Genomic DNA, 24,125 nt, shown 5'->3' on the forward strand with positions numbered 1-24,125 from the left:
TTGAACCGCTGCAGTCCATGTGGTGTAGGTACACCCACAGTGCTGTTAGGGAGGGAGTTCCAGGGTTTTGACCCAGTGACAGTGAAGGAACGGCGATATATTTCCAAGGATGGTGAATGACTTGGAGGGGAACTTCCAGGTGGTGGTGTTCCCATCTATCTGCTGTCCTTGTCCTTCTGGGTGATAGAGGTCGTAGGTTTGGAAGGTGCTGTCGAAGGAGCCTTGGTGAGTTTCTGCAGTGCATCTTGTAGATGGTACACGCTGCTGCTACTGTGCATCGGTGGTGGAGGGAGTGAATGTTTGTGGATGTGGTGCCAATCAAGCGGGCTGCTTTGTCCTGGATGGTGTCAAGTTTCTTGAGCGTTGTGGGAGCTGCATTCATCCAGGCAAGTGGGGAGTATTCCATCACACTCCTGACTTGTGCCTTGTAGATGGTGGACAGGCTTTGGGGAGTCAGGAGGTGAATTACTTGTCGCACGATTCCTAGCCTTTGACCTGATCTTGTAGCCTCAGTATTTATATGACTAATCCAGTTCAGTTTCTGGTCAATGATAACCCCCAGGATGTTGATAGTCGGGGATTCAGTGATGGTAATGCCATTGAACATCAAGGGGCAATGGTTGGATTCTCTCTTGTTGGAGATGACCATTGCCTGACACTTGTGTGGCGTGAATGTTACTTGCTACTTGTCAGGCCAAGCCTGGATATTGTCCAGGTCTTCCTGCATTTGGACATGGACTGCCTCAGTATCTGAGGAGCCGCAAATTGTGCTGCTCATTGTGCAATCATCAGCGAACACCCCCATTTCTGACCTCATGATGGAAGGAAGGTCATGGATGAAGCAGCTGAAGATGGTTGGGCCAAGGACACTATCCTGAGGAACTCCTGTAGTGATGTCCTGGAGCTGAGATGATTGACCTCCAACAACCACAACCATCTTCCTTTGTGCTAGGTATGACTCCAACCAGTAGCGAGTTTTCCCCCTGATTCCCATTGACTCCAGTTTTGCTAGGGCTCCTTGATGCCACACTCGGTCAAATGCTGCCTTGATGTCAAGGGCAGGCACTCTCACCTCATCTCGGGAGTTCAGCTCTTTGTCCATGATTGAACCAAGGCTGCAATGAGGTCAGGAGCTGAGTGGCCCTGGTGGAACCCAAACTGGGCATCAGTGAGCAGGTTATTGCTAAGCAAGTGCCGCTTGATATCCCTTCCTTTACTTTACTGATGATGGAGAGTAGACTGATGGGGCAGTAATTGGCCAGGTTGGATTTGTCCTGCTTTTTGTGTACAGGACATACCTGGGCAATTTTGCACATATTTGGGTAGATGCCAGTGTTATAGCTGTACTGGAACAGCTTGGCTAGGGGCGCGGCAAGTTCTGGAGCACAAGTCTTCAGCACTATTGCCGGAATATTGTCAGGGCCCATAGCCTTTGCAATATCCAGTGCCTTTGGCCATTTCTTAATATCATATGGAGTGAATTTAATTGGCTGAAGACTGGCGTCTGTGATGCTGGGGACCTCCGGAGGAGGCCGAGGTGGAACATCTACTTGGCACTTCTGGTTGAAGATTGTTGCAAATGCTTCAGCCTTATATTTTGCACTGATGTGCTGGGCTCTCCCATCAGAGGATGGGGATATTTGTGGAGCCTCCTCCTCTAGTAAGTTGTTTAATTACCCACCAACATTCACGACCTGATGTGGCAGGACTGCAGAGCTTAGATCTGGTCCATTGGTTGTTGGATTGCTTAGCTCTGTCTATCACTTGCTGCTTATGCTGTTTGGCACGCAAGTAGTCCTGTGTTATAGCTTCACTGGGTTGACACCTCATTTTTAGGTATGCCTGGTGCTGCTCCTGGCATGCCCTCCTGCACTCTTCATTGAACCAGGGTTGATCCCCTGGCTTGATGGTAATGGTAGAGTGGGGGGATATGCCAGGCCATGAGGTTACAGATTGTGGTTGAGTACAATTCTGCTGCTGCGCCTCATGAATGCCTAGTCTTGAGTTGCTAGATCTGTTTGAAATTTATCCCAATGCTGGGCCAGAATTTATTGCCCATCCCTAGTTGCCCTTGAGAAGGTGGTGGTGAGCTGCTTTCTTGTACTGCAGCAGTCCATGTGGTATAGGTAGACCCACAGTGCTGTTAGGAAGGGTAATGAGCCATTTGATATATGATACACTCTTAACTATTGTCAGTAAGTAGAGGAACCAGGTGGCAGGGTAGTTTAGAACCTGGTTTCTTTAGCCTGGGATGCACCCTCTACTCGTGCTCTGGTGGGGGGGGGTACAGATTCTGTATGACAGGAGCTGTCTCCATCCTGATTTGAGTCCCTGTGGTTTTGCTGTGTAAAACTACCCAAAATTTAGCCAAAGTCAACAATAAATTGAAATCTCACTCAAGCAAGCCAATTGTGACACGTAGAGATGTCAGGCTGGCACAGGAGTGAATTGCGATCACGCCGTGTGCTAGGACAAGGTGACTTCATGCAACATCTGGCCTTGGAGAGTGCAGATGCTGGATATTAAAACATTCCATCCCACGGTTATGGGAGGGTCAGTGAGCAGAGGGCACAGATTTAAGGCGATTGATTAAAAAAAAACAGAGGGGTTATGATCTGGAATGTGCTGCCTGAAAGGATAATGAAAGCCGACTCAATAATAACTTCCATAGAGGAATTGGATAAATACTTGAAAAGGAAAACTGTGCAGGAGAAGAGCGGCAGGGTCGGTGCAGACTCGATGGGCCGAAGGGCCTCTTCTACACTGTGTGATTCTGTGATTCAGGGTGGGTGGTGCAGAGTGGGACTAATTGGATGGGTCTTTCAAACACTGGCACAGGCACAATGGGCCAAATGGCCTCTTCTTCTACTGTAGGATTCTATAATTCTTTAATACTTCATGTACTCTGCAATTCACAACATTTTTTATTCAAGAGATATGAAATTGGTTTCCGGCCTGGTGATTGTAGAGTGATTGAAGGAACAAACGAAGCTTATTTCCTCAGCTGTGGCTCAGCTGGTAGCACACTTGCCTCTGATCACAAGGTTCTGGATGGGAATCCCACTTCAGGGCTTCGGTACAATAACCAGGCTGACACGCCAATGCAGCGGTGAGGGAGTGCTGCATTGTTGGAGATGCCATCTTTCAGGTGAGAAGTTAACCTGAGGCCCCATCTGCTTATTTGGCTGGACATAAAAAAATCCCATGGCACAATTTTGAAGAAGAGCCGGAGTTATCTCTGGCATCCCGGCCAATATTTAGCCCTCAATGAACACCACAAGATTACCTGGTCACTATCACATTACTGTATGTGGGAGTTTGCTGTCTGCAAATTAACTGCCATGTTCCTTACAATACAACAGTGACTACACTTCAAAAGTACTTCATTGCCTGTAAAGCACTTTGAGGCATTTAGTGGTCATGAAAAACGCTATATAATTGCAAGTCCTTCTTGATGCTTCACCGTGTGGTAGATACCCTGATAATAATCTCCAACTTGAGCATTATCCCTGATGAAAACTTGAAAGATGATTAACTTCTAAAATAAAATCAGTCAGTATGATCCAGGGATATAAGGAAGGTTATGTTGGAGTGGAAATTTACTCATTCCTTCCCTCACTTTATTCTGGAGTTATGCAACTAAAAGCCCTAATATTAGAGCAAGCTTGTGCTGTGTGCCTGTACTGCACAGGATTATGTCACTGGTGAGGGCATCTGTCAATTGGACTGATGGACTTTGGTATCAAAGGGTCACTTGGTAGTACAGAACTTTAATATTGTTGAAAAGAGAGCCATGTTGCTGAAGCTTTTTGTCTTGCACTCATCAGGACAAACCCAAGAATGTCAAATTTCAAACAATCACAACCATTTATGCCTCGGGAGAAAAGGGTGCTGATTGGTTGGCAAGTCAACTCTAATTGTCTGAGGCGTTGCCATGGAGAAGCAACAGAGAACTCTCAGCTCCTCAAGCTCCCGGGTAATTCAAAAAAGGTGCAAGGTTTAAGCATATTCCTTTTGTTTGCAGAGAATGGATCCCCGAGTATGAATGTATGTCACCTCTAGCAAGTGTAAATGAACCACATTATGACTCTGACTAATTATCTTAGATTGATCATTAGTGCAGCTATTTGTATTTGGCATCAGATCTTGCTGTAGAGCCCCCAGGTCCTGAGATTCCTAACCACAGCTGACAGTTCAGCTGTTGTGCACACCCATTTCTCCCAGTGCTATATGTACTCCCAGAGGTTCAGTTTTATCATGCAGTCTAGACTTCAGGACATGTGGTTAGTCTGAATGCCCAAAACAAACCATCTTATCTTGCTGGGGAAGTGCTCCCAAAGTTAGGTGGGGCCAGGATGTGCCTGTCTGTCATTCTGAAAAGGGAAATATTCTGATTCTTTCTGTTGTCATGACCACAGATCCTATCCCTGAATTAATTATGGGTATATTAAACTTTTAAGTAAGACATGTGTTTTCAAAAAAGGAAATACAAGCAAAGGTTGAGACTGTAAGGTAACCACTTGCTGGAAGATTTCTACGTGGATTACTTGACCAGCTAGTTCAGAGAGAATGGAGTTATGCACCTAAATGGTGTGACATGGCCTACTTCAGACAAAGGCACGTCAAAGGAAAAGATTCAATGCAAACAGAACTGTAATCCCCTGTGGTGGATGAGACAACGGAAAATAATTACCATCTCAGCCGAAACCACCTCCTGTTGAGTTATATCCCAGGCTGTGAACATGAACTGAGTTGAAAAGAAAACAGATCTGGGTGAAAGACACGTTTGCTTTTTCCCTTCCAGGAATACACAAGCAAAGGGGTTTAAAAAAAGCCAACTGCAACCCTAGTTCTGTGTGCTAGTTTTGGGGTTCTGTTCTGGTGCTAGTGTGTGCTATGAAGGTCACAGTTGAAGAACCTCAGCCAGGCATCCCTGTGCTTGCAGGCAAAACGTCCTCTGTCTCTCTGATTGCTGGGAGCAAGTCACAAGCCAGCAAAGCCACAGTCAAAAAGGAAACAGGACAACTCCTTTCAGTTAACCTGCAGAACCAAGAATCTCTAACCCAACTGCTCAACTGTCAAAGACAGCACAACCAGAACCAGCCCAACTTAGTGGCTGCAATGTTGTCATCTACTCCTCACGGACAAGCGAAAGGACCGATTCATATATCTTGTAACTTTTATTTTTGGACTTACTTTCTCATTTCTAACCTGTGTGTATGTGTGTCGTGTTTTTATTATTTTTTTCTCATGTTTAGTATCTAATAAACTCTTTGACTCAAGACTGTCTGGTTAAATTGGCTCCTTATGAAACATAAATACATTTGGACTGGGAAAAGGTATCCACCAGCGAAGGGGTCCCTTTTAAATTAACCTTGTTGTGACCAACCAAGGGGGTTGAATGAAGAAGGGGAGCCAGTTCATTCCTTCTCACCCAGGAGCATAACAATTTGGGGTTCCTTGTCTGGGATCATAACAGATTGGGGGAGCTTTGCTTGGGGACTGGTCATAACTCTGTTCGTGAAGCATACTCATTGCCCACATGTTGCTAATCAAGGCTCATGCCATCTAGGGCAACGCAAGGAGGCAGGCTCCAAAAACGACCCCAGCCAGTAAAGGGATCGAACACATCCTGATGGTGTAATTCTGCACTACACTCTATCCAACTGAGATAATTGACCTCTTAATATCCTGATTGAGGAATTCAACCAAAGTCAAATTCATAGGAGTTTAGAAGAATGAGAGATGAACTTAGTGAAACATATAAGACTCTGAGAGGGCTTGACTGGGCACCTGCTGAGAGGATGTATCCTCCTGTGGAGTAATCTAGAACTAGGGAGCACAGTTTCAAAATAAGAGGTCTCTCATTTAGGATGGAGATGAGGAGGAATTTCTTCTATCAAAGGGTCGTTGGGCCTTGGTATTGTCTATCCCAGAGAGCAGTGGTTATGAGGAACCAGCAGGAAAGTGGAGTGAAGTGAAGGACACAACCATGATCTTATTGAATCCAACTTGATGGGCCAAATGGCCTCCTCCTCACCCTGTTTCTTATGATCTTGTGATTTGGTGATCCTATTGCATTGCCCTGGGATTGGAGTGTACTTTTAAACAAAGCGTTTAGTAGGCCAGTGCCCTGAGGTTCTTGAGATGAAATTCAACCATCAATCCCCGAAGTGGGGGCTATTGTTTCTGTGGAATGTAATGTCAGATGATTGGGTTTGAAACCCCAAGGGCCCTCTGAGCTCATCTAATTATTGACCCTTTGATGAGAAATGTATGTTATCCTGCGATGGCCATTGAGCGCTGGAGGGTTCAATATCCATCCAGGTGTCAACAGTTTGCATGTTTCTGTTGCATCCAGTGTAATTCATTAAAGTCTTATTGCATTTTCATTGAAGATCTGGAACTTGTATTTAAAAAAAAACCTCTTTAATGGGGAAGAAACTCTCGTACTCTGAGATGTGAGCCAACTATCCAGGCCAGATCGATCATTGGCTTGGAGACTGCGCCTCCGAATTACTGTAATAAACAAGGATTTCATAGGTTAGTTTAGAGCATGTCAAAAATAAATTCAGATTCTTCAGATTATCCGGTAGATTACTCTTTAAAAAGCAACGGCCCGTAGCTTCCGAGCTTGTAACTGGGGGAGAACTCCAAAGATATGCTGCGGAGACCCCCATATCCGGAAGTCCCATGTAGGAAGTTCAAACTTCCATTGGACAATTGCCCTGAAATGGGAGCCATCCGAAAGTACAATATAAATCGTAAACTTCCGATGGTTCCGGCCGTCTTACACGAATAGCTTCCCAGAAAAATTAGAAGAATTAAAGCCGTTTCTAACTTCTGGGTAACTATAGTACTGACTCCCACCCCCGAACCCCACCGGACACTCCCCCTCCCCTGACCACCCTGTGGGAGCTTCCTCCACTTACCCTCCCACCACCCCGGCTATCCCCCTGAGCTCCTACAGGACTCCCCCGACTGGCCCCCACCCCCTGGCTCCTCCCAACCTCTCATGGGACATTTGACTGCCCTCCCCACCCCTTGGCAAACCTCCCAGCCCTGCCCTACTGTCCACCCCCCAGCCACCTGAACTCCCCACTGAAACACCCCGCTGACCATCAACTCCCCCCACTGATCACCCCCCCCACTGATCACCCAATCCACCCCCCAAAACTGACCACCTGGCCCCCTCCACCATCTGACCACCCCCCCGCAACTAATCGACTCCACCCCACACCTCGCAACCACCAGACCCCCCCTCCTGACCAACCAACTCCACCCCACCCCTGGGTGACAAAGGTTATCCCCTGAAAAGGTAGCTCATGACTTCACTCAGACACTCAAGGGTGGAAATGGGGGAGAGGTACAATGGAAGTCACGCCTCTACAAGGGCAGTAATTGAGGGGACCATTGGTCTGCTCAAGATGAGGTTGCGCTGCCCGGACTGAACAGAGGAAGCCCTGTAATATCCTCCAGAGTGCGTCCCATTTATTGTTGTTGTGTGCTGCACTCTGCACAATCTGACTCTATCAAGGGGGCACCAACTGGAGGAGGAAGACAGCAAACCTGCTCCACATGCCGCAGAGGACGACTCAAGTGCTGGGTCTGAGGAGGAGCTGGAGCAGCCCCCGGGTGAGGAGGTGGAGGCTGATGAGGATCCCTCTGGGAGGCAGGGAGACCAGGGAGGCCTTGATCCTGAGAACGTTCAGCTAGGCAGCCAATGCAAGGAGCCAAGGCGATGGCAAGGGTAGCGCCACCTGAATGAGCTTTCCTGATGGGAGAATCCTGTCATCCTTAAGTCAAGGTCTGACCTCTGAAATAAAGTTTGGATCCCTTCCTCTGTTTCACATGTGACTCCCAGGCCGATCTGAAGCACACTAATGCCATTGCACATCATGAAACATTTTTATAATGAAGCCACATAAACAAATGAACCAGTCCACAGGTGCCAAGGAAACATAAATCACCTGTGACAACCCCTTTTGTGGTCATAGTGACTTTACCTTCCATTTGCCAGTGCTGCGTCTTGGTGCCCCCCTACCCCCATTGCTGGCAGCTTGATTGGAGGCAGTCTGCTGACCCTGGTGCCCTGTCCACCACCTTCTCAAGGGCAATTAGGGATGGACAATAAATGCTGGCCCAGCCAGCGACGCCCACATCCTATAAACAAATTTTAAAAATGGCCTTGGCAGCTGCCCTCTGGCGGGCGGAGCCTGTGCAGGTCCTGTCTGGATGGGAGAGTCCAGCGCCATGGCTCGGGCACTCCTCAGTCATCATGGTCACTGGCACAGGGGCAGAGGAGCTGCTGCTATCACCTACAGCGCCCTGAGAGGAGATTGCAGATCTCCCGCCAATATGAGGTTGGTTTGAGTCTCCACCTCATCCATATATCACACTGGCAATGACCTGCTGAGGTCAATGCCAGTGGGTGGGTTTGCAGGTCTGAACGCAGCCCCTGAAAGAGGGCCTAGAGCTGCCTCTCCATGAGAGTCACCACTCTCCCTATGGAGGAGGCTGTGCTCAGAGGTCCAGCTTAACGCCGTGCTCACACTCCGCATGGACTCCTCCATGACAGAGACCATGGCATGCAGACCCTCAGGGATCTCTGCCAGATCTCCCTGCGCATCCTGCTGGGCATCCAGCATCTTCCACCTGATGGACAACTCCAGAGGCTCATCCTCTGCCTCGGGCTCAGTATTGTCCCGGTCTCCAGCAATCCTCCAGCTGCCAGGACCCTCTGGACTCTCTGCCTCTGCCAGCTCCTCCGGCGAGTGTGATGTGACCTTGCCGCTGTGCAGTACCATCTGATCTGACAGGATAATGCCCACCGATGGGTCTTTGTCTACGCTGGTGCTTGGTGCAGAGTGAGGATGTGACGTGGATGCATCTGTGAGCGGCTCCTCTTCGGGGGTCATGGGAGAGTCCTCGGGGTCTACCTGGTGTCCTGAGGATGGCACATTTGGGGGAGGAAGAGAAAATGTCAGTAGCAGGTATCATTATGAAGTCACAGTGCATGAGCTCTGGTTGCTTCTCCCAATGGACAGCTGCTTCACAGAGGCATTGTGAATGGATGAGCAACAAGGGCTATTGGTTGAAACATCCCATTCCAAAAGCCACTGCCCAACATCTCTTACACTCTCACCCAGTCTCTCCCCTGTCCACTGGGCTCTTACCTTGCTCCGAGGCCCCAGCCTCTCCACAACCTGTGGACCTGGCTCTGTGCTCACAGGCTGTCCCCAGAGCTTCCTTCTCCATCTGGGTCAAAATTAGGAGGGTGGGCACACCATCAGCCACAGGTCCTGGCTCCTGAGCATTATGACTCCTCCTCTCTTGTAAGGAAGAAAGTGTTTTCATGAGTCACCCCATTACATGCCAAATCGTACCAGGGCTGCGATGCGATGATGCTCATTTGTTAATTAACTTTTCAAAAAATGTTGTCCCTTTAATATTTGAGGTGTTCTGAAGACATGGTAAGTTACTATGAATACTTCCTTTTATTAGCTCGTTGAGTTTGTCCAGCTTGGTCATGTAGCTGCAGGGGGAAATAAAGAAAAATGTAATTGTAACCTCCCAGTGTACCAAGGTATTGGGAGCGTTCAGAGTGTAAACAAACAGACCAGTTAACATCAATGTTCCTTAAAGCCTTTTGACCCCGATTCAGTTTGATTCCCCAGTCTCAGACCTGCTCTCTGATTAGTGCAACCTTGCTGCAGACTATCTGCCCTGTTCTCACAATGCAAACTCATTCTCCTCTTCTCCTCTTCCACACTCTCGTCAGGATGCAGATCCTTGAGCAGTTACAATGTGTCTCAGCTGGGATCAGATGCAGCATCAGGGAAAACCAGCAACGATTCGTTAAGGGAAAATCGCCTCTTACTAAATTGATTACGATTTTGATGAAGTACCAGAGAGGATTGGTGAGGGTAATGTAGTTGATGTGGTGTACATGGACTTCCAAAAGGGATTTGATAAAGTGCCACATAACAGGCTCGTCAGCCAATGGAAAAACAGGATTTCCAGCATCCGCAGTAGCTTTTAGCTTTTTGTTTTTATCGTCAGCCAATGGGTTGGGCAATAGGAAATTGCCCATATATATATGAATGACTTAGACCTGGGTACACAGGGCACGGTTTCAAAATTTGCAGATGATGCAAAACCAGGAAGCATTGAGAACTGTGAAGAGGATAGTGATAGACTACAAGAGGACATCGACAGGTTGTGGAATGGGCGGACACATGGTAGGTGAATTTTAATGCAGAGAAGTGTGAAGTGATAGATTTTGGAAGGGAGAAGGAGCAGAGACAATAAAAAATGAAGGGGTACAATTCCAGAAAAGATGCAGGGGCAGAGGGACCTGCAGGTATACGCACATAAATTGCTGAAGGTGGCAGGGAAGGTTGAGTGGGTAAAAGGGCATAAAGGATTCTGGGCTCTACAGCATACAAAAACAAGGAGTTTATGATAAAACTCTGGTTCAGCCCCAACTGGAGCATTGTGTCTGATTCTGGGCACAGAAGGTGAAGCCATTGGAGAGGGTGCAGAAAAGATTCATGTGAATGGTTCCAGGGACGAGGAATTTCAGTTACATGGATAGATTGGAGAAGCTGGGACTAATCTCTTTCGAGAAGAGAAGGTTGAGAGGAGATTTGATAGAGGTGTTCAAAATCCTGAGGGGTCTGGACAGAGTAGAAGGGGCGAGAACTTGAGGACATCGATTTAAGGTGATTGGCAAAAGAAACCATTGGCAAGATGCAAAAATCTATTTCACGCAGCAGGTGGTTACATTGGGCGGAATGATCCCAGATTTGCACAAAGTGCACTAACGGGTGAGAAAAGGATGTTTTACCCACCGCCCGTAATGGTGGCTATTCGTCCCCTTCCCGGCATGTCCCGCCTCATTAATTATGCATTCACGGGGAAGAAACCCGCTCATTGGCGGGCGGGCCCGGATTTACCACCAGGTCATGACCTCAGTGCGTGCTCGCTCCAGGCGCCAGAGCGCAGCCTACTTCATGTCTTCAGGCCAAGGCTGCTCCAGGTGACAGGTGGCCCTAAAAGCAAAGAAGGCAGCAGCCCCCAAATTTGGTGAGGCCTCTCTGGGGTCTGCTGAATGCAGTGGAAGGCCACCGTGGTGTCATCTACCCCTGCTCTGGCTGTAGGAGGTCCACCAGCGTCACCAATCCAGCCTGGGAGCTGGTGGCTGCAGTGGTCAGTGCCATCGGACCACAGAGGAGATCAGCCATTCAGTGCAGGAAGAGGATGAACACCCTCATCCATTCCACCAGGGTAAGTCACTCTTCTCATCACTCTCAACTCACACAAACCCATCACACATCCACAGGGATCTCACACCGCAAGGGACAACACTGCTAACTCTCACACACACCCTCACATCCCCATCAGGATCGTACCCTCTCGAGCTCATGTCCTCATCCTGTCCATGTCTCCGCCCACCACACAAACATTCCACTCAGCGCCATGTGTCCTGCTCACACTCTCTCCATCTGTTTTCATGCAGGAGAAGCTGGCTCACAACAGCAGGGAGAGGTCCCAGACTGGGGGGGTGGAGTGGCCCATATTAGGCCCCTCATTCACTTTGAGGAGTGGCCATCGCGCTGACTGGTGAGGATGGGGACCGTGCCTGCGGTGACGGTGAAGTCAGTAGTGAACACCCACGTGAGGATCCTGCACCACATCATCCCTCTCTCAATGCAAATGTGAGTGCCTCTCTCTTGCTTTTGACTCTCCTGCCATGCACTCATTATCTCTACTTTGGTTCACAGGGAGCTCTGCCAAGTGACCGACACCCTCAGCCAGCCAGTCCCTCAGCCTAATCCATGTCCTCACCTCCAGCGAAGAGGACACCTCCTCCATTGAAGAGCTGGAAATAAGCAGCCTGGAAGACCTATCACAGCGTTTACCTACACCCTGCACCAGCACAGAGACACACACCTCGGTGGGACCTAGATATAGAGCAGGCTCAGGTTCACAATCTGGTGGTCACCTCACGGACACGTGTCCACAGCAGGAAGCAGTTTTAGCAGAGCTCCGCAGCACTAAGAGTCATCCACTCAGGAATCTCAGAGGCTGTCCTCTCCCTCCGAGTCCCCTGTGACCCCCTCAACTCCGTCCTCTGTCCCTGCAGAGGGAGCGGCTGGCCCACAGGAGGACAGCCAAAGAAAGCCAGGGCCGTCCAAGCCCTCGGCTCTCCAGAGGACACATACCAAAGTCATCAGAGGCAACAGGGCCAACCATTGTACAGGCTGTGTCCACCCCTGCTGCAGATGTCAGGGCAGCACCTAGAAGAAGTGGTAGGTCTGGAATAGTTAATAATCTCTGACCATGCTGGTTGCACAGGTGAACACATTTTGTCACTTTATAATCTGAAAATATATTCACTTTCACTGAATATTATGTACTGGTGTCTCTCTGCTTCATTTACAGGCTTTGCAGTGCTCCCCCTGCATCCCCCCCATGAGCAGTTCAGCTGCACGCGGTACACAAGTGGTTCTGGAGGGAGAAGTGTGTGTGGGAGGGTCTCCCAGAGCTTTGTGAAAGCATTCTCCCATGCACATGAAGCCTTCCTTCATCAGACTCACCTCAATGTCCTGAGCCTTTGTGTCTGGTATAACATCAGATTCCGAATGTCAGTGGAAATGAAGCCAGTTCCTTGTGTGCTTGATTCCTTTTGGTTGTGCCCTGGTCAACGTGTTCATGTGAATCTCCTTTGTGGGTACTTTAACCTAGCTGTTAACCGGTTTAAGATACACAGGTTGATGACTGTTAAACTAATGCACAAAAGAGTGAGCACACTAACCAATGTAAAACAAAAACAGAAACAGAAATACCTGGAAAAACTCAGCAGGTCTGGCAGCATCGGTGGAGAGGAGCACAGTTGACGTTTCGAGTCCTCATGACCCTTCAACAGAACTAAGTAAAAATAGGAGAGGGGTGAAATATAAGCTGGTTTAAGGTGGGGGGTGGGGGTGGGGGGGGAGAGAAGTTGAGGGTGGGGGTGGTTGTAGGGATAAGCAAGCAGTGATGGGAGCAGATAACCAAAAGATGTCACAGACAAAAGAACAAAGAGGTGTTGAAGGTGGTGATATTATCTACAAGAATGTGCTAATTAAGAGTGGATAGCAGGACATGCAAGGTACAGATAGCTCTAGTGGGGGTGGGGTGAAATAAGACTAAAAGGGCATAAAAGGTATAGATAAATGATGGGTGGAATACATTTAAAAATAATGGAAATAGGTGGGAAAAGAAAAATCTATATAAATTATTGGAATCTAACCAATGTGCTAGTTGGAGGACTGAAACCGCCAAGACTTTATTATTCTCATGACCTGATTGTTCATTATAAGCTGGTAGAGTGCACACTGTGCATGGCATGGTTTCTCCTGATCGCAATGCCAATAGCACATTATCCTCACAGTTGTATCAGTTTCTGCCGTAAGTGAAGAACAAGCAACAGAGAATTTACTGTCTGGTCACATTGAACAACACATTAACATCCAATTTGCATATGGGAGGAAGGGGTTAAAATGAAAGGCATGTGTGCTGCCTCAAAGCCAATCAAAGTTCAATCCAAAACAAAAACAGAATTAGCTGGAAAAACTCAGCAGGTCTGGCAGCATCGGCGGAGAAGAAAAGAGTCGACGTTTCGAGTCCTCGTGACCCTTCAACAGAAGGGTCTGTTTTGGATTTCCAGCATCCGCAGTAGTTTTTTGTTTTTATCAAAGTTCAATCCAATTCAATGTAATTCTTGTGCCAGAAAGACTGATGGTTGATTGCCTGGAGAGTGTAAGTAACATGGACTCTTCACATTGTTAAATCCCCTCTTTGCAAACGGCTGGGGGTCTGGCTCTAACATGGTTATGGTAGATGCATTTTTTTGTTTACATTTGTAAGTCCTTGTTGACTTACATCTACTCGATATTTTCTCAGTATGCCAGTCAGAGAGTGATGTCCGAATGGCATCACCGCACTTACACTAAATTGCACTCTTGCTCCGTGGATGCAATGGCCAGATTGTCGAATGTTTCTCCCAAGGGACTAGAGGACAGAATGTTTGTCACATGCAGTGCAGATCCTTTCCCAGAACAGTAAGAGAGAGAGACAGGGTTCAAACCAGGAGAGGGAGAGAGGCCCCCAGGCTTGAAATACAGCATTGTTTGAAATGATTAAAGGAATGTGTTTTCAGATGAACTGATCATTTTCCCCTGGTCTACTAATAAAATGAAGCCATAAATTAAGTCCAAGGAATTGAATCTACTCACTGGGTCTCTCAAAGTGATTCAGTGCCGTAAGGAATTAAAACTCAGCTCAAAAAATGGGGCACAGCATTAAAGATGTCGGTCTACAATCAGCCTGAGTTTGGTACTGCAGATAGTCTCCTATTCACTCTGCTTCAGCCCTGCCTGCTTTGAAGTCAGGCTGTCGTGTTTGGAATAGAGATCTACCTAGGCTGGACACGCTCAGTGTAGAGCTGTGCTCAGGCCCATTTGTGGATACTTACTTGTCAGGAGCCAATCGGCCATAGTTCTCACAGGCTGATGAGCCCATTGTATCTTTTTGGTGGTTTCAATACTGCTTACAGGTCAGTCGATTGTCTCTTTTAGACTCGACTATTCCAATGCTATCCTGGTTGACTTTCAACCTTCCAATCCATAAACTTAAACTCATCAAAACTCTCCTGCTCCAGTTCCAGCCTGAACCAAACTCCTCCAACTGTGCCCTCTTGTGGTTTTCCTGATTTCCATTGGCGGCTGTGAGCTCAGCTGCCTAGGCCCCAAGCTCCTGAATTCCTTCCCTAAATTCCTCCACCTCCGCACATCATTTTCCCCCCTGTGAAACACTCCTGAAGGCCGACCTCTTTCACCAGGTTTTTGGTTCCCTGTCCTAATATCTCCTTACGCAGTTTGCTACCCACTTGTGAAGCATCTTGAGAGGTTTTGCTACATTAGATGGGCTACATAAATGAAACTAGGTGTTGTCGTTCGGGGGCTCATTAGGACAGCCCTTCAGTGGTTCAGTACAGCACAGGGAGGAGCAGAGGGAATCTCCCTCTGCATCACCATCACGACTGTGCCTCACCCCCTGCTTTGGAGAGGCAGCTTCTCCCCAACCAGGTGATGACATTTATTCCATTTCACAGTTGCCAAAGTGATATTGTTGATTCTGGGCAGCTACATAATGTTGGCCAAACTATCCAAACTAATCTGTCGGCTGTGGCTCATGATGAGTACTCTCGCCTCTGAGCCAAAGGTTGTGGATCGAGTTCTGCTCCATGGACGTGAACGCAATAATCTATGTTGACGCTCCAGTGTCAGTACTGAGGGAATGCTGCACTGTCAAAGGTACCGTCTTTCAGGTGAGACGTCAAACCGAGATCCTATTTGTCTTTTCAGGTAAAAGATCCCACGGCACTATTTTGAAAAAGAGCAGGGGAGCTATCCCCGAGGTCCTGCCAAATAATTATCCCTCAATCGAACTCACGAAAGCAGATGATCTGGTCACCATCACATTGCTGTATGTGGGAGCTTGCTTTGCGCAAATTGGCTGCCGTGTTTCCTACATCACAACAGCAAATACATTTTGAAAATACGTCATTGGCTGTAAAGTGCTTTCGAACTCCTCGTGGTTGTGAAAGGCGCTATAGAAATGCAAGTCTTTCCCAGTAGTGCAGACTGCAGCTAGCAATTATTTGGTGTTTGTTTAACTGAGGGTGATGTAGGGTCTCCAACTCTGGTTGGACGCATTCCTGCAGAGTTCATCACATGACCTCCAGCCTTCAGTCACCCCGCGGCCCCTCTCCCACCAATTGGTTGCGCAACATGTCCATCTTCACAGTGCCCCGACTCCCCATTGCCAGTTGAGAACTGGACAGGTTCTTCATTATGCAATTGGATCATTCTTCATCCTCTGTCAAATTGCTCCTTTTTCAACATTTCCAATGTTTTAAGGGCTAATAAGTAAAAATGTTCAAAGAAAATAAAAATAACAATTTCCTTTCAAGTCCCTATGATTTTGCTCTCGGGTGTTGCCCCCAGCAGTGTCCTAGAGATTAATGTACAAACCCTGGAGACTCCAGGCCAATCCTGTAGGGTTGGCAACCCTCCACATGTGTGATGGTTTTATTGCTGAATGGCCGATATTCCATTGTTTCCCCCATTCTTGACAAAAGAATGCCATAAATCTACCAGTGTAAGGAGACATGAAACTGTCAGCCCTGCCAAGAAATCCCCACGATAGGATCAGTCTTTATTTGTATCTTACTGAAGCCAGATGTGGTGATGCCTGTCACACTGCAATCGTGTTACCTAGAGAATTCAGTTTATTTTGTTTTCTTTTTTCTGAGGTTTAGAGTCCATGAAATTCCCATCTGGTCACGGAGAAAGTTGCAGAAACAATTCTGGTTTTGCTTCCTTACACTAGAAATATAAGAACTCAGGTTTAATTTTTAACAATTTACTGATAAGTTTGGGAAGTGAATATCTCGGAAAAGTAATTACATTAATATAAACATAAATATAAATATAAACAAGTGACATTCGCACCACACAAGTGCCAGGCAATGACCATCTCCAAGAAGTGAGAATCTAACCATCGCCTCTTGATTTTCAATGGCATTACCATCACTGAATCCCCCACTATCAACATCCTGGGGGTTACCATTAACCAGAAGCTGAACTGGACTGGCCATATAAATACTGTAGCTACAAGAGGAGATCAGAGGCTAGGAATCCTGCAATGAGTAACTCACCTCCTGAATCCCCAAAGCCTGTCCACCATCTACAAGGCACAAGTCAGGAGTGTGATGGAATATTCCCCACTTGCCTGGATGAGTGCAGCTCCCACAACACTCAAGAAGCTCGACACCAGCTAGGACAAAGCAGACCACTTGACTGGCACTCCATCCACCACCTTAAACATCCACTCCCTACACCACCAACACACAGTAGCAGCAATGTATACCATTTAAAAGATGCAATGCAGAAACTCACCAAGACTTCTTCAACAGCACCTGACAAACTCAAGACCCCCATCATCTAGAAGGACAAGGGCAGCAGATGCATGGGAACACCACCACCTGGAAGTTCCCTTCCAATTCACTCACCATCCTGACTTGGAACAGTGCCTTTTAAAACACAAATTCTTCCAGGATGTTCTTAGTCCTTGAAGATGAGCCATTTCCTGTGATTGAGGCGTTCATCACAACACCACCACATGGAAGTTCCTCTCCAAGCCACTCACCATCCTGACTTGGAAATATATCAGCCGTTCCTTCACTGTCACTGGGTCAAAACCCTGGAACTCCCTCCCTAACAGCACTGTGGGTATACCTACACCACATGGACTGCAGCGGTTCAAGAAGGCAGCTCAGCACCACCTTCTCAAGGGGCAATTAGGGATGGGCAATAAATGCTGACCTAGTCAGTGAGGCCCACGTCATGTGAAAGAATAAAAAAAAAACCCTTCAGTTGTCACCCAGCAGGGCCCTTCAACCAATATAATTAAAACTGAACTCAGACTCCTGCTGACTTCCAAATCTCAGAACCAGAAAGCCCAGATGGGAGTTATTCGGCCCATCGTTCTTGTGTTGGAGTTTTGAAAGAACTATCCAATTTGTCCTGCGCATCTTTTCCTTCCCCTCAGCCTTGCAAATTCTCCCCCTCCAAAGATTTAACCAAAAGAACATTGCCTTGTTTCATACAAACCAATAAAATATATATTTTTTCAAAAATAAACAGTGCACGGCGATGTTTAGATCTGATGGTGGGTTCAACTTGTTCTGTCTGTTGTTCAGCCGGACTCAGGGCTTTTGGTCCTGGGTCAGAGGTTCAGCTCATCTGAATCTCGGGGGAGGGGAGGGGTCAGCTGTATGAGTTGAGGGCTCAATGTAGTTTCTGCGTGACTGTTTTTAAGACCTCAGAACCCGCTGGTGAGCTGAGAACTAAGAAATTCCTTGAATGTTTTGAAAAGGAACTTTGCTTCATCAATGAGAGCGCTGAGGAACCACGTTATTCCCAAACTCAGGCACATTGTCAGTGTGGGCGAGGATATCTCACTTGGAAACAGTTAATGTTACGGAGGGGGGTGAGCTAAGGAGCTGACTGGGTCAGTTAGCCCTTGTTACAGTGGTTTCTATTTCCTAAGGACTGTGTGGGAATAAGCAGCCGATTTGATAGAATGGCAGTGGTTTAGAGTTTGACTTTTGCGTGTTAGTGGAAGAAGGTGATAGCAAATCAACAACGCATTTTACATCTTTTTTGTTTCCATTGGAATTAAAACCAATCCCGTTGAGCAGTTGGGGGATTATTGAATTAGTAAATCATTGTTTCCAGTGTGAACTTTACTCAGACTGACCCTTTGGAGATCGTTAGTCCTAGAGTGGTGTTTTCCAGTCCTGCCCGCTGCCAGGATTCTCCTGTCCTGCCGAAAGTCAATGGTCTTTTGGCTGGGCCGCCAGATCTCCCATGGTGGGTCGCGGCACGAGAGGGATGGAAAATCCCAGCCCAGTGTCAAACGCACAAGAAGTGACCCAAAGGAAATCATCACTCTAACAGTGAACCTCACTCAGGTTTACCCAATGGACATGGCTTCGTAAAGTGAGCTGTTGTGTTCAAAACTGGATGCAATACTCCAGATGGAGTCAAGATTCTGTACATCTGCCCATGACCTTCTTCCTTCTGTATTCCAGACCCCTCAAGACAAAGGTCAAACTTCCCTTAGCCTTTTTGCTTACTCTTTGTATCTGAGCAGTCAACTTTGTTGATTTGTACACACTGACACCTAACCCCTTTTGTTCCTCCACTGTCCCCTGTCTTTCACCATTAAGAAAAGATTCCAATTTGTTTTTCTTGAATCCAAACCTTACACTTTCCATATTAAACTCCACTGACACATTTTGCCTATTCAGTTAATCTGTCTATGCCCCTTTGAAACTCCTTACTCCCATCAACACAGATTAGGATCATCTGCAAACGTGGACAGACAACTCTCTTTCTTTATCTAAAATATTTTGTGTAAATGATGAAAAACCGAAGCCCCTGTACAGATCTCTGGGGACTGGTCTCATTTTGTCAATTAGAATACATTCCCTTTACCCTGCTCTCTGTCTCTTGCATTCCAACCAATTACCAGTCCCATGTACAAGGTTACCTCCAGTTTGGTAAATTTCCTTTTTTTTTTAAATAATCTCTTGTGTGCAACCTTAACAAATGCCTTCTGGGTATCATCTACAGAGAGAATATCTCTACAGAATTCTTATCCACCAGCTAGTGACCACCTCAAAAATCCAACTAAATTAGTCAGAAATAATTTACCCCTCACAAATCCACATGCACCCTTTTTGATCACTTCATATTTGTCCAAGTGCTCAGTGACACTGTCCCTAATGATAGGGGCCATTTGGCCTCCTCCTGCTCCTATTCCTTATGTTCTTACAGCTGATGATAAACTGACATCTTTGCTGTTGCTTGCTTCATTCTTCCACCTATTTTAAATAATGGAGAGGCATTTGCAATTTTCCAATCTAAAGGCACAGTTGCTGAATCTAGAGAGCTTTGGAAGGATATGCCTGATGCATCTGCAATCGCCCCACATGCTCCTCTCGATATCCTGGGTGCAGACCATCGGATCCTGGAGGCTTGTTTGTCTATTACTATTTCCCATGACCTATTCTGTCCTTATATTAACTTGAATTATTTCCTCCACATGCCTTACTTTTAGGCTGCCTTGTACCTCAGATCTTTAATTCTCATTCTCTGCTGTGAAAAGGAATACAGCACATTCATTTATCAAATCTGGCAACCCTTTATTATTCATGGCAGGAGGCTCAGTAACCAGAGGACACGGATTTAAAGTCATTGGCAGGGGCAAAGTGAAGAAAGGTTTCTTTTACACCGCGAGTTGTTGTGATCTGGAACGTGCTGCCTGAAAGGATGGAGGAAGCAGGTTCAATAGCAACTGTTGAAAGATAATTAGATAAATTCTTGAAAATGGAATAATTTACAGGTCAGTGGGAAAAGAGCAGGGGAGAAGACTAATTGGATAGCTCTCTCAAAGAACCAGAACCAGAATCAGAACAGGTATGATGGGCTGAGTGGCCTCCTGTGCTGAGTGATTTTATAATTCTATGATAATAGCAAAATACTGCAGATGTTGGAAATCTAGAACAAAAACAAAAATACCTGGAAAAGCTCAGCAGGTCTGACAGCATCTGCGGAGAGGGACACAGTTGACGTTTCGAGTCCGTATGACCCTTCATCAGAACTAAAAAATATAGAAATGAGATGAAATATAAGCTGGTTGAGGGGGTTGGGACAAGTAGAGCTCGATAGGGGGCTAATGATAGGTGGAGGCCAAGAAGAGACTGCCAAAGATGTCATAGACAAATTGACAAAGGTGGTGATATTATCTAAGGAATGTGCTAATGGGGACATTAAGGGTAGCAAGCAGGACAAGCTAGTGGCAGATGGCCCTAGTCGGGGTGGGGTGGGGGGGAAGGGATCGAAATGGGCTAAAAAGTAGAGATAAAACAATAGATCGAAATAAATTTAAAAATAGGTGGGAAAAGAAAAATATAATTTGTAAAAAAATTATAAATTATTGGAAAAAGGGGGATCGGAAAGGGGGTGGGGACAGAGGAGAGAGTTCATGATCTGAAGTTGTTGAACTCAATATTAAGTCCGGAAGGCTGTAAAGTGCCTAGTCAGAAGATGAGGTGCTGTTCCTCCAGTTTGTGTTGAGCGTCACTGGAACAATGCAGCAGGCCAAGGACGGACTTGTGGGCATGAGAGCAGGGTGGAGTGTTGAAATGGCAAGCGACAGGGAGGTCTGGGTCATGCATGCGGACAGACCGAAGGTGTTCCACAAAGCGGTCACCCAGTCTGCGTTTGGTCTCTCCAATGTAGAGGAAGCCGCATTGGGAGCAATGAATGCAGTAACTAAATTGAGGGAAATGCAAGTGAAATGCTGCTTCACTTGAAAGGAGTGTTTGGGCCCTTGGACTATGAGGAGGGGGGATGTAAAGGGGCAGATGTTGCACCTTCTGCGGTTGCATGGGAAGGTGCCGTGGGAGGGAGTTGAGGTGTAGGGGGTGATGGAGGAGTGGACCAGGGTGTCCCGGAGAGAACGATCCCTCTGGAAAGCCACCAGGGGGGGGTGAAGGGAAGATGTGTTTGGTGGTGGCATCATGCTGGAGTTGGCGGAAATGGCAGAGGATGATCCTTTGAACGCGAAGGCTGGTGGGGTGATAAGTGAGGACAAGGGGGACCCTATCATGTTTCTGGGAGGGAGAGGAAGGTGTGAGGGTGGATGCGCGGGAGATGGGCCGGGCATGGTTGAGGGCCCTGTCAACGACCGTGGGTGGAAAACCTTGGTTAAGGAAGAAGGAGGACATGTCAGAGGAACTGTTTTGGAAAGTGGCATCATCAGAACAGATGTGACGGAGGTGAAGGAACTGAGAGAATGGGATGGAGTCCTTACAGGAAGCGGGGTGTGAGGAGCTGTAGTCGAGGTAGCTGTGGGTGTCGGTAGGCTTGTAATGGATATTGGTGGACAGTCTATCACCAGAAATTGAGACAGAGAGGTCAAGGAAGGGAAGGGAAGTGTCAGAGATGGACCATGTGAAAATGATGGAGGGGTGGAAATTGGAAGCAAAATTAATAAATTTTTCCAGGTCCCGACGAGAGCATGAAGCCGCACCGAAGTAATCATCGATGTACCGGAGAAAGAGTTGTGGGAGGGGGCCGGAGTAGGACTGGAACAAGGAATGTTCCACGAACCCCATAAAGAGGCAGGCATAACTGGGGCTGATGCGGGTACCCATAGCCACACCTTTTATTTGGAGGAAGTGAGAGGAGTTTAAGGAGAAATTGTTCAGTGAGAGAACAAGTTCAGCCAGGCGGAGGAGAGCAGTGGTGGATGGGGATTGTTCGGGCGGAGAGCCCTCAGACAATCCTGGAGGGGGATGGGTTTTTGTTCTATAATTCTATGTTTATCGCCTCACCTATTTCTTCTGTTTACCTTCTCCCTTACCATCCTCTTTCAATATATTTGTAAAAACTTCTACTGCTTTGACAATTCTTGCAAGTTTTTAGTTTGCTCTCCCTTCTTGTCCCTCTCACTCTCTCTGTGCTGGATCACTTTGTTGCTTTTAATAGTTCTTGCAGTTCAGAGAAGAAATGTTGGAAGCACAGCAGGATTGGGTTAACTGGGTACCGGAAGGATTATTGCCTAACGAGTAAGCAAAATATAACTCATATCTTATCATTTGATTGAGCTAAATGTAGTCATTTTGTTCTGTGGGGAAAAACAAAAGTGAATTTAATCAGAATGGATTTTTTGGCTTCACTTTGTGAGCACTAATTTCACAAAGCAGAGCTCCTGCTTGTCACTGAGCTCAACGGAATCTAAACTGGACTGGATCCACAAAGAGAAGCGACCCTATTACTTCAGATTATTGCCAGGTTACCCCTAGATCACTGCCAGGTTACTGCCAGGTTACTGCCAGATTACCCTTAGATCACTGCCAGATTACTGCTAGGTTACCCTTAGATCACTGCCAAGTTACCCTTAGATCACTACCAGGTTAGCGCCATGTTAATGCTGGATTACCACTAGGTTACTCCTGGGTTACCACCAGGTGCAGAAGACAAATTTAACCCTCTTCAATTTAAATAAATCAATTCATTGCAAGAAATCAGAGATTGAAGTGATTGGTGCAGAGTGAGATTCATGCCTTTGTGAGGAATATTCGGAGCTTTTAATAGGTGTCCATTGTTAATATCTTTGTGGTTGCCATTGACATTTATTAACCTCCTGTATCCTGTAGATTTTATTCTGGGAATATTTGCATTGCTTTTTCACAGGGACTGAAAGATTTATATTTAATGAAAGTTTATTTTAATGACTTTTTCTGTTTACCTGTTGCTGATTGGAAGCAAGAAATATAATTTACATCCAGCTTTCTTGCTAAATTCAAAGAAAAACAAAATTAAACGTTTATGTGAATTATCTTTTGAGGAGTTTGTTCTTTGGCTGATTCCATTGCCTTTGTGTTTGAGGCTTTATTTGTTGTTATTTGCCCCCACTGTTCCTGTCGTGCTGTTCTTGCCAAGCTGGGCTTCACCCGAAGTCTTGAGCGAATGAATACTCCGCTCCCTGGTCTCCATCGATGCTGATTATTGATCCAACTGTCCAGACAGTGCCCAGTGGTCAACTTCCCCTTGGATTTCTCTCTCTCTCACTGGGTAGAATTTACTGACCTCCACTCAACTCCCAACCCAATGGAAGGTCAACAGAGCAGGGCAAGGGTTTTTCAGTCGGCTAGCTGGGGCGGGTCTGGCATGCTGGCGCCTAAAATGATGCACGATGATGTCGGACGTGCGTCCAACCTCATGGCTGGTGAGCAGGCAAAAAGGCCAAGCGGCCTTCACGTTTTTTTAGGAAATCTCATCCTAAGGCTTAAACAAATTGAATAAAAAAATTTCTTGAAATATAAAAACATGTCCCATCTCACGTGTCACATGAGGGGACGTGTTTCATTAAACTTTTATTCCATTTATTTATTTATTTCAAAAGCGCTTCAACCTCCCTGCGTCAGCTCCGAGCCTCAGCGCTTCAATCTCCATGAGGCAGCGCTGTGCCTCAGCGTTTCCATCTCCCTGCATCAGGTCCGAGCCTCAGCGCTTCAATCTCCCTGAGGCAGCTCCGAGCCTCAGCGCTTCAATCTCCCTGAGGCAGCGCCGAGCCTCAGCGCTTCAATTTCCCTGAGGCAGCTCCGAGCCTCAGTGCTTCAATTTCCCTGAGGCAGCACCGAGCCTCAGCGTTTCCATCTCCCTGCGTCAGCTCCGAGCCTCAGCGCTTCAATCTCCCTGAGGCAGCTCCGAGCCTCAGCGCTTCAATCTCCCTGAGGCAGCACCAAGCCTCAACGCTTCAATCTCCCTGAGGCAGCTCCGAGCCTCAGCGCTTCAATCTCCCTGAGGCAGCTCCGAGCCTCAGCGCTTCAATCTCCCCGAGGCAGCACCAAGCCTCAGCGCTTCAATCTCCCTGAGGCAGCGCCGAGCCTCAGCGCTTCAATCTCCCTGAGGCAGCTCCGAGCCTCAGCGCTTCAA

At 47.0% G+C, this 24,125-nt stretch overlaps 1 long non-coding RNA gene across 1 annotated transcript in view; it reads left to right on the forward strand.

Moving 5' to 3' along the window:
• The window catches only part of LOC144688375 (uncharacterized), a 39,161-nt gene extending 33,879 nt beyond the window's left edge, over positions 1-5,282 (forward strand). The window contains exon 2 of the long non-coding RNA XR_013578402.1: positions 2,934-5,282. This is a non-coding gene — a long non-coding RNA (uncharacterized LOC144688375). The remainder of the gene's footprint in view (positions 1-2,933) is intronic.
• Positions 5,283-24,125: the final 18,843 nt, after the last annotated feature.

Source organism: Cetorhinus maximus, chromosome 13 (genome assembly GCF_964194155.1).
Source record: "Cetorhinus maximus chromosome 13, sCetMax3.hap1.1, whole genome shotgun sequence".
Lineage (NCBI taxonomy): Eukaryota > Metazoa > Chordata > Chondrichthyes > Lamniformes > Cetorhinidae > Cetorhinus > Cetorhinus maximus.